The following is a 6,962-nucleotide window of genomic DNA, read 5'->3' as shown; positions in this document are numbered from 1 at the left end:
GGAGAGGAGCTATTTGGCCAAGGAGCCTGAGGCTCAAGTACTTGCTAATCGGCTATGAATGATGCTTGGGTCAGAAGAACCCAGGCTGAGATGTGGGGTTCCACCAAACAGGGGGGGGGGCTGCATAATATTTGGGATCTTTATTTTATTATCTCGAGTGAGAAGCCCAAAGGCACCTGGTGAAAGGGACAGCAGGTTGAAGTCTGAATCCTTGTTTATTTGTAGCCACTGAATTCGGTGGAGAAAAGGAATGCAGCATGAAGGCACCGTCTTATGCACATTTACTCCAAAGTAAGTCCTCTTTATTTCAAAGGGACTTGTCAAGTAAGTGTGCAGAGGCATGCAACCTGATCTCTTTCAAACGCGTTGCAACGTATTGAATTAATTAATTTATTATTATTATTATTATTATTATTATTATTATTATTATTATTTATTTGTACCCCGCCCATCTGGCTGGGTTTCCCCAGCCACTCTGGGCGGCCTCCAACAAAGTTTAAAAATACATTAAAATGTCACACATTAAAAACTTCCCTAAACAGGACTGCCTTCAGATGTCTTCTAAATCAAAATTAGAGGCAAAATAAAGCAAGTAATCATATTTTAACTTAAACGTAGGGAAAGTGCTATATAAACACTATGCTTTATAAGATAAATACTAAGCTTTATAGTAACTATTGTCAAAATAAAGCACATCTGAGGGCTGCAAAGCAAAAGACCAATTCATTGCCAAGCAGGGCTCTTGCTTAAAATTAATAATGTGACATAATAGTTCATAATTTCTTTAAAAAACATCTCAGTAAGGGTTTGTATTATACAATCTACTGCTATGCACCATTGGGAAGTTAGGTGCTTATTTATAAAAGCAATTTGCAGTGCAGTCCCCTATATATACTTACCAATGGGTACGTTCCATTGAACATTGTAAGAAGTAAACATATCACAGAATTACACTATTTAAACAAAAAACAAAAAAACAAAGTTTTATTGGTTTTTAAACAACTACAAATACAATAACCATTCTGGGATGTAGAAGCTACATTGTTAGAAGCTAAATTAACCCTACAGTCACATCATACAATTCAACCACTTTGCCCATTTCAGATGCTTGGAAACATGGTAAAAACATGTAACAGATTCCTATTTCTTCTTCATTATGATTTCTTAACATTTTCAATTTAAGTTAAAATATTGTACGTGGTTACTTTAATTTTGCCTTTATTTTCGATTTAATTTCATATGCTACAGTGAATTTGAAAGAGATCAGTCTATAATCCTCCACACTTTGATAAGTCCCTTTGAAATCAGCAGGACTTATCTTTGAGGAAATGTTCTCGAAATAGGAGTGAGCAAGGAGGTAGCATTGCTTGATAACAAATCCTTCAAGGGGGTCCGTACTTTGTCAAAAGCTTTTTGAAACTCTAAGTATACAATATTCATAGGATCACCTCTATCTATATACTTATTGACAATCTGAAATAAAGATTAGTGAGACAGAACTTAGCCTTGTAGAAGCTGTATCTGAACTTTGTGAAATGTTCTCCGATTCCATTAAAGAACCTGTACTGAACTGTCCTTCTTTGGCAAAAGAGCGCAGCAGGTCCCTGAGAGGTGTGAGGTTGGCATAAAGATCATGGAGCCTGTTATTGCTGCAAAGCACTAGGCTCTTGTAAACTGCTTTCAGGAGCTGGGAGTCAGGAGCAGGTCAGCAAGAAAACACCCAGTGTTAGCGAAGTTAATTCTTTATTCAAAGGAACCAAAACAGCTCAGGCCTAGTGGTCACAGCAACTCTTCCCAGTAGGTCTTGCCCCAACAGGGCAGTTGCGAGGACTGAAGATCCCCACCTTTCCACCATTTTCTAAGACTTCTCACCTGGGTCTTTCCCCAGCAACCTATAGAAGCCATGCTCGTTCTCCTTGGGCAAGACTTGTTCTTCTACAATAGTACCTCGGGTTAAGTACTTAATTCGCTCCAGAGGTCCGTACTTAACCTAAAACTGTTCTTAACCTGAAGCACCACTTTAGCTAATGGGGCCTCCTGCTGCTGCTGCGCCACCGGAGCACGATTTCTGTTCTCATCCTGAAGCAAAGTTCTTAACCTGAAGCACTATTTCTGGTCTAGCAGAGTCTGTAACCTGAAGCATATGTAACCTGAAGCGTGTGTAACCTGGGACTTCCGGGTTGACGCGATCTGGAAATGGCGGATTCCCTCCGAGCTGCGGAGGGAATCGGCCCTACCGAGGACGGGTCTTTGCCGCGCCAGCGACGCGGGGACCCTTAAAAACCGCAGGCGCGGAAGCCTGCGGACTGAAGACTCGGCGGGTGCCTTAAGCGCCCCCCCTGATTCGCGAAGAGCCTTTTTAAAGGCTGCGGAGGGGATACGGGGGTGGCGTGGCACTGAGAGTCGATCGCTACCTCGGTGGAGCGAAGCCGCGAGCCATGACCAGAGAGCGCTGACTTCCTTCCTTGAAATTTGGATCGAAAGAATCACCCGTGAGTAAGACGGAATTGGACTTTAAGAATATTATCCTGTGAATTTGAGACGACCGGGGGGTGTGCTAAAAGGAAGTCCGCACCCCCCCCCTTGCAGACGATCTAAGCAACGATACAAGAGCTAAGCTGGAGAGCCTACCCTTGGTGGGGTGAGTTAAAAAGGACACTAACTTTCAAGATTTAGCTAAAGAAAATTTTGGGCTGGAGAGTGGAGTTTTGGAAACCTTCCTTTTGTTTTAAACAACCCCCCCTCCCGGGCTCGGGAACGTCCTGCCTTTCTGCCTGTGTAAGAGCTGCGGAGTTTGACAGCTGTCAAAGCTGCCAAACGGGCGGTTTAAAGTGGAAAAATTGCTATTTAAGATCCCTCTGGACTAAGACGAGTTACAATTGAGTCAAAGCTGTTGGAAACAAAGTAATAATAATTAGTTAAAGGATTGTTGGTGAAAAAGCTAATAAGTAACCAGATTCCCCCTAGGGGGAATTTTGTGAAACTACAATGGATACAATGGCTGTGGAAGGAAAGTTACTAGTGGAAATCGAAAGGATGTTTCAATGGGTGGGAATCAGAGCTTGGCCATGAATAAACAACTTGTGACTATGACCTTGGGAACAGGCAACTCTGCTCTTTGTATTGAGGACCTGAATGAGAAAGAATCCACAGCTGAATGGGAAACAATATCTACAGAGGTGGAAGAGACTAAACAACAAGAAAAAGAAGAAGTAATCTTGGGAAGCAACAACCAAAAGCTGACATCTGTGGAACACAAGCAAGGAGACGCTGGGAACATACCCACCACAAGTCTGCGAAAGACACAGAAGAAGAAGGAGGAGGTTCCGGGACAAAATGGAATACAGGAATTTAAAATAAAGAAATATGGTTGGGGCCTCCGTTTGGACTTTGATTTTGAAGATACAGGCTTTGTGGAAATTTTTCAGCAGTTACTTTTGAATCTCCTTGTGGGAAGAGGATATACTTTGATGGTGAAAGAACTTTTTCCAGACCCGACGACTGACATAAAGGACTACCAACAGGACAGGCGGAGAGGGACTGAAAGAGACTTGAAAGCCTCGGACGTGAGGAACCCAGGCTGAGAATTTCGAATTTGGAGTTTTATTTGGAAGGGACATAAACCGGGGATGGGAGGGAGGGAAGAGGAGATTCTTAAAAACTCTTAAGACTTTTAGGTTTGGTCAATATGACTCTTAATTAAGATAAAATGAAAATCGATGGAAGAGAACTTAAGTCCAACTTAGGAAAATCAATTTTTATTATAAAAGAAGTAATAAGATAAATAAGATGCTTAAGAGGAGAAATACCAACTTGCTGATATAATCTTGAAACTGGGATGCACGAGGGGAGGTGGGGGGAAGTTAGGGAACAAGGTTATGAAACCGGGATTTGCTGATTTTATACATGTCTTTGTCTTTTGTCTTTTTTTGTGTGTGTTTTGTTTCTATAAAAGCAGAAAACCAAATAAAAATCTTATAAAAAAAAAAGAAGCGTGTGTAACCTGAAGCGTATGTAACCTGAGGTACCACTGTATATACTTCTATATATAGTTAAGTATTTTCATGAGTTTTCCCAGGAAAAAAATCCTTTAACTAATGGGCTTCTGGTTTCCAGGATGCCCTCTGGATCCCTTTTTAAAGATTGGTGTTAATCTTGCCTAATAATAACAATGATAATAATATTTATACCAAGAAGGCCCTCTGCCTGGTTCCCTGTAACCTTGCAGTGAAGGAACTCCAGAAGGCCCTCGGAGCTGGACCTCAGTGTATGGGATGAATGATGGGGGTGGAGATGCTCCTTCAGATATACTGGGCCGAGGGCTTTAAAGGTCAGCACCAACACTTTGAATTGTGCTCAGAAACGTACTGGAAGCCAATGTAGGTCTTTCAGGACCAGTGCTATGTGGTCTCGGCAGCCGCTCCCAGTCACCAGTCTAGCTGCCGCATTCTGGATTTGTTGTAGTTTCCGGGTCACCTTCAAAGGTAGCCCCACGTAGAACGCATTGCAGTAGTCCAAATAACGTAACAATAACATCGGATGACATTGTAACATAAGAGGGAACAATTTTAACTATTCTCACGAATGTGTGAGTTATTTCAGGCTCAATATTTGGGCATCAAGTTAGAAAAAAAGGAAAGAGGCAAGATAAAGGAAGGAAGGGCAAAGAAAACTAAGATTGGTGCCTTCATTATACTACCTATAGTTACCAGGCAAATGAGAGTAAGCTCTCCAGATGCAGGTGAGGGCCTCCTCCTTCTCCTTGCAGATGGTGTCCATCAGCCACACATTTTGGCACTTCTCAGTCGGAAAGCCTCTGTTACCTATGTGTCAAGTCACCACTTGACTTTTAAAAAAAGACAAAGGTCACAGCCAGTTACAGTGGTACCTTGAGTTAAGAACTTAATTCGTTCCAGAGGTCAGTTCTTAACCTGAAACTGTTCTTAACCTGAGGTACCACTTTAGCTAATGGGGCCTCCCGCCGCTGCCACACGATTTCTGTTCTCATCCTGAAGCAAAGTTCTTAACCTGAGGTACTATTTCTGGGTTAGTGGAATCTGTAACCTGAAGCGTCTGTAACCCAAGGTACCACTGTACTGAGATCTTGGCACACAGTGACACAATTTTTCATTTTGAGTGCAGAACTGATCCCAGGGTCTGCTCTCCTAAAAAGGTCCTTTGCTCCACTTTTCACACTAGACAGTGAGTGGCTAGTTCTGGCCATTCACAATCAGGGTCAGGACAAACTCTTGACTAGTTACCCAGTGTTATGGTGCTAAATCACCTTGTTTTATGTGTCTAACCTTCCAAACCCTCCAGATGTTGCTGCTAGATTCCAGCTGCCCTCCTTCCCCTACTCCATGACATCTGACATCCCGGATCTGCTGTCTAGGGCTGATACTGTGGGCAGGTTTACTTTAGCAGAGTTAAACAATCCTCTTTATAAGTTTATGCAGCGATCAGTTTGTTGCTGAGTCGTCTGAGTTCTACTACTAAAGATGCCTTCCTGGTTAAAAATCCCTTTGAATACCTTTTAAAGAATACACACACAAATCTGATTCGTGTTAATATAAAACTATTTTACCCTCAGATTCATTCAGGTTTACAGAACTGCACCTGAAGGCAGGCTTAGGTTACGTAACAAGCAAATAAACCCCAGAGGGAAGTTGGTCCTGAGGTGACTGCAACGGAGCAGTTATTTTTCAAAACTACCAGCAACCGACAAACTGGTTGTCACAGCAACCGGTTAGAACATGGAGGCCATTAGTCCTCTGTCAGAATGTTGTACTTGACTGCACCTTTACATCCCCCAGATAGGAGCGGGGGGTTGAGAAACTAATTCAAGATGCTGGAAATGCACCCGATGGAGGGAGTACTTAAGGGTGCAGGTGTGAGCCCTGCAGAGGTGGGGGGTGTATTTTAGGGTTGAGTGAAAAATGAGCTCCTAGAAATTCCTATTTGTGGGTGGTGAAACTGAGGGCAGGGGGAGGATTTTACTGATTTTTTTTTGGGGGGGGGGTAATTCTCCTGCCATTTGGATGGAGACAAATGAAAAACTCAGAAAATTAACCAGAACACTCCCTGGGAGCATGGGATTTATGAAGGTCAAAAAACCAAGGAACATCTTTAAAAACTGCCCATGGGGTGGGGGGAGAAGAACAAGGCTTCAGAATGTCTCCCCTCTTCCCCGCTTACCTTACCTTCTGTGGCAGCAGGGGAGGCAGAAGACCATTCTCTGGGCTTCCAACTGAGCCAAAGATAGTTGTCCGAAGGAGACACATGTTTCTGATGCCAACTGATCCAAAAAAAGACAGTTCTCTGAAGCAGACAGACATCTGCAGCGTCAGCTGATCTGAAGGAGACAGTTGAATGAGCTTTTAACTGATCGCAGGATCCTTTCAAACAACTCACCTGGTTTCCTGGGAAACAAAACATTCTGCAGCCCATTGTGAAGTCAGATCTTGGCCAAGGCCTTGCCCAATGGACTGTGGGCTTTCTCTCTGTCTCCATCTCAGGCCCATGTCAACACTTGGTATCTTCATCCAGCTTCCAAGCACCTGCCCTGCCCCTTGATTTACCCCTCAACAGGAGGGCCAGGCAAAGCTGCCTCCAATACGGGAAGGAGTATGAGGCTATGACCAAACTGCGGGAGGCAGTGGAAGACAGGAGTGCCTGGCGTGCTCTGGTCCATGGGGTCACAAAGAGTCGGACACGACTAAACGACTAAACAACAACAACAGGAGGTCCAGGGCAGCTGGATCTGGGCTTCCCTTACAGTTTCGCACCCCCAGCCTCCCAGGGAATAAAGTGGGCCCTGACTGTGATCCAGTTTCCACCACCTCATGAAAACTCACCTCCCTGCCCAAGATGTTGGCTGGCCAGCTCTTCCTCATTTAGTCATTGCGTATTATCTGTTCCAGTGGTTTGAAAGTTCCTGCCTTTTCATTTTAGGGTGGGGACTT

The 6,962-nt window shown here is 43.7% G+C and overlaps 1 long non-coding RNA gene across 2 annotated transcripts; it reads right to left on the bottom strand.

The window, feature by feature from the left end:
- Nucleotides 1–441: 441 nt before the first annotated feature.
- On the bottom strand, nucleotides 442–6,592 carry LOC309522145. 2 transcript variants are annotated; one of them, XR_014214904.1, is made up of 3 exons: nucleotides 6,201–6,592; nucleotides 4,004–4,846; nucleotides 442–2,150 (listed from the first exon to the last, which is right to left on the bottom strand). It is a non-coding gene; the product is annotated as an uncharacterized lncRNA (long non-coding RNA). The 2 variants fall into 2 exon arrangements; XR_014214905.1 differs by having other exon boundaries at nucleotides 442–2,134.
- Nucleotides 6,593–6,962: the final 370 nt, after the last annotated feature.

This window comes from Podarcis vaucheri (genome assembly GCF_965113315.1).
Source record: "Podarcis vaucheri genome assembly, chromosome: 17".
Taxonomy (NCBI): domain Eukaryota; kingdom Metazoa; phylum Chordata; class Lepidosauria; order Squamata; family Lacertidae; genus Podarcis; species Podarcis vaucheri.
This window is presented reverse-complemented; position numbering and strand designations above follow the sequence as displayed.